Raw genomic sequence first — 4,352 nt, forward strand, 5'->3', positions numbered from 1 at the left:
TCTAGTCTATAGTCAAGACTATAGTCTAGTCTATAGTCAAGACTATAGTCTAGTCTATAGTCAAGACTATAGTCTAGTCTATAGTCAAGACTATAGTCTATTCTATAGGCAAGACTATAGTCAAGACTATAGTCTATTCTATAGGCAAGACTATAGTCAAGACTATAGTCTATTCTATAGGCAAGACTATAGTCTAGTCTATAGTCAAGACTATAATTTAGTCTATAGTCAAGACTAAGGTCTTCACTATAGACTAGACTATGGTCTTCACTATAGACTAGACTAGTCTATAGTCAAGACTATAGTCTAGTTATAGTCAAGACTATAGTCTAGTCTATAGTGAAGACCATAGTCTAGTCTATAGTGGAGACCTTAGTCTAGTATATAGTCAAGGCTATAGTCTAGACTATAGTGAAGGTTACAATCTAGTCTAGTATATAATTCTATTTCATTCTATGGTCTGGACTTTTACCTAGTCAATAGTTTGGACTACATTTCAGTCTGTAGTCTTGAAAATAGTCTAGTCTGTATTCTGAATTCTGTTCTAGTCAAGACTGTTAAGTCTAGTCTATAGTCTGAGCTTTAGTCTAGTCCATAGCATGGACTGTAGTTATTGTATAGTCTGAACTCAGTCTAGTTTATAGTCTGAACTATTAATTAGTCAATTGTATGGTCTAAGCATAGACTAATATTTATGTTTTGATCTTTACTATTCTGTAGTCTATTTCCTACAGTCTAGTATATTGGTTGTTCTGGTTTCTCTTTCAGTTTAGAATTTATAGTTTTGTTTTAGCTTAATTTTTGTTTGAATTTAAGCATATTCTGGTCTACAGTGTTTTCAACTCTTTAGTCAAATGTATTCTATATTTTCTATAAATAAAAAACTTACCTCAATTTATGTGGTTAAAGTATCCTGTTATGATTTAAATGCTTAAAATACCAATTAAGTAATTAACCTTTTATTAAGGGGTTTTTTCAATACTTTTTAAAAAATATAAAAAGCACTCTTAATTTTAAATATATTTTTAATTATTTTACTAATCTTTTTTAAAAAAATAGTTAGTTGTATATAATTAATTGATTGAATTTTAAAGATTAAATTTAACTCTAGATTTTTTTTAAATTTTTTATTATAACGAGTTTTTTATTTTAATATATTTAAAAGAAGTAGTTTTATTTCATTAATTTTAACTATTTTAACAAGATTTTTTATTATAAATATAATTTATTTCGTTTATAGTTAAAGTGACATATAATTATATTAACGTGATTTTTTTTTCTATTAAAAATAGAATTTATTTTGTGATAATAGTATATACATATATGTATATGTAGGTATGTATGTTATTATATTAAAATACTTTAGTGGTTTTTTAACACTTCACTGCCACAGAATGCAATTTATTTGCCATTATTTAAAGCATAATTTCACTTATATTTTATTTATTTAATTGATTGTGATTTTATATTAAATTATTTACATGCATTTGTTTTAAGTAGTTATATAAACAAAATTTTTATGATATATTTTTAATTTATATTTTATATTAAACTGAAATAAAAATGTTTTAATTTAAGAATTTTGATTAGTATCTTTAAAGATTCTTTCAAATTAACTATCGTTTGCCAATTTGTCTCTATTAATGTATATTTTATTAGTTTATAAAATAAAGAATATTATGTGTGATAAATTTTTCGAAAATAAACTTTTAATTTATTTATCTTTCTAATGAAGTTTTGTTTATTACAAAAAGCTTTACATGCGTATGATTAATATCATCATAAATTAATAATTTATTACTCATACGTTATTTTTATGGTCTTCGCATAAGAAAAAATTCAATAACTGAATATTAACATTGTTTGTGAAAATTGGAAATTTTTAATAACAAATCTAATTTTTAGAGAAAAGTTGGATTTTTTTTGGAAAAATTGATTTTAAAAGAAAAATTAGATTTTTTTGTAAAATATATGGTTTTTAGTAAAAAAAATATTTTTAATGATAAATCGTATTATTTTAGAAGGATCGTATTAAAAGTATATAATTGTATTTTTGCTGAATTATCGTATTATTTCATAAAAATCGTATTAGAAGTGAAAAATTGTATTTTTGGCGAAATTGTGTTAATGATGAATTTTAGTGAAAATAATAAAATTTTGTAAAAAAATCGTATTTTTAGTGAAAAGTCAGAAGTTGCGTTTTTAGTAATTTAAAGTAAAAATTTGATTTTTAATATAAAATTTAATTTTTAATGAAAAATTTAATTTTAAATGAAAAATTGAATTTTTAATATAAAATTTAATTTTTAATGAAAAATTTAATTTTAAATGAAAAATTGAATTTTTAATGAAAAATTTAATTTTTAATGAAAAATTTAATTTTTAATGAAAAATTTAATTTTTAATGAAAAAATTTATTTTAATGAAAAATATAATTTTTAATAAAAAATTTAATTTTTAATGAAAAATTTAATTTTTAATGAAAAATTTAATTTTTAATGAAAAATTAAATTTTTAATAAAAAATTGAATTTAAAAAAAAAATAAATTTTTAATAAAAAATTAAATTTTTAATGAAAAAAAATTTAACAGAAAATGGAGTTTTTAGTGAAAAATCATAAATTTTAATAAAAAAATAATATTTAGATTATTTTTCGAAAAGTGGTATATTGATTTAATGTTGATTTTTTATGAATTTTTAGTAAAAAAATTAATTTTTAAACAAAAATCGTGTTTTTAGTCAAAAATCTCTTTTTTTAGTAAAAATTGTGTTTTATTGGATTTTCTGACAAATCAAGTTTTTGGTAGAAAGTTCCATTTTGGTAAAAAAATCGCATTTTTTATGTTAAAATACCTTTAAACTTTGAAAATGTAATTTTAAATTTTAAAATATTTTTTTTTTTTTTTTTTCATTTAATAATTTTTATAATTTTCTCGTTTACTTCACTTGTTTTCAAACAAAATTTCCATATTTCTTCATTATTTTTTAACGATTCAAATGAAATTTCCATTAAGCCAACAGGCGTATGATTAATTTTATTATAATATTAATTCCGTATACGCCACGTACGCAAAACACGCACGTTTTAAACACGTTTAAATCACAATTTAATTTCAAACACGTTTAGATATTTTCCACATTAAATGATTTAAGTTTAAAACACGTTTCGAACGCTTTAAAGTAACGCGTAACACTAAAGTTTTGCCCGTCAACATAAACTTTTTGTTAACAAAAATTGTGGGAAGTTTTTGACAAAAAAAAAAAAAAACTGTTAACACTTAAAGTAACAGTAATAATGTTAAATAACATAATTCAAATATATGTAATGAAAAGAAGATGCTGCTTAACAGTGTAAGAGCTGTCTGAAATGTTAACATGACAAGAGTTTTCAAAGAAGGGACATTTTTAAAGATATCTAGGTAGAAATGTTCACAGTTCTGACTGGCTAGTGAGGTTAAAAACTTATTTTGTTTAACAACAGTCTTAAAGTAGGCTATTCAATGTAATTTAAATTATTTATTACTCAACTTTCTTTGCACTTCTAAACCAATTATTTATTTCAATGATATACCTTGGTATACATTTCTAATCTCTGATTTAAAACCTTAAAGTATGCTGTAGAAATTATATTCTACATAGACTATTGTAATTTAATATTTCATGTGATTTATATTATTATGCACTTGTGTGTGCACACATACATACCTATGTGTATTTGCATTCGAATGTCCTAAATTAATATTGTAATTCTATTTAATTTTCGTATAATGTTTATTTCAGTAGTAAATGGAAAATTGATTATAGACATGGAATAGAAAATAACTATTAAATACACACAAAAGCCTTACTAAGAAAATATCCTTGGTAAGAGCTATGCACGTGATTTGTACTAAAGGAAATACTGCCATATGCTGGCAGGTGGTACAAAGCAAAACTAAAACTCGTATGGTTTAGTAATGAAATTCATTTAGAACATTACAAGTTTCATGTGCCTAAAGAGTAAAATTCTGGGGGTTTTGGGAATAAAAGTAGTTAATGCTGAATAATGCAAAAAGAAAATGTTTTACATGCAGTCAGCAAATATGTTATGGAGTTATTTGAAATTACTCAAAGACTTCTCATATACGTGAGTGTGTTAACATATCATGATGTTTAAATCATGATATTTTTAACTGTTTCAAGACAGACAAGGCAAGACTATCTAACAAAGTCTATAGTTTAAGTTCAATTTAAACCGAGTTCAATTCTAGTTCAGTTCTAGTTCAGTTCTAGTTCAGTTCTAGTTCTAGTTCAGTTCTAGTTCAGTTCTAGTTCAGTTCTAGCTCAGTTCTAGTTCAGTTCTAGTTCAGTTC

This window comes from Lucilia cuprina, chromosome 6 (assembly GCF_022045245.1).
Source record: "Lucilia cuprina isolate Lc7/37 chromosome 6, ASM2204524v1, whole genome shotgun sequence".
Taxonomy (NCBI): Eukaryota; Metazoa; Arthropoda; class Insecta; order Diptera; family Calliphoridae; genus Lucilia; species Lucilia cuprina.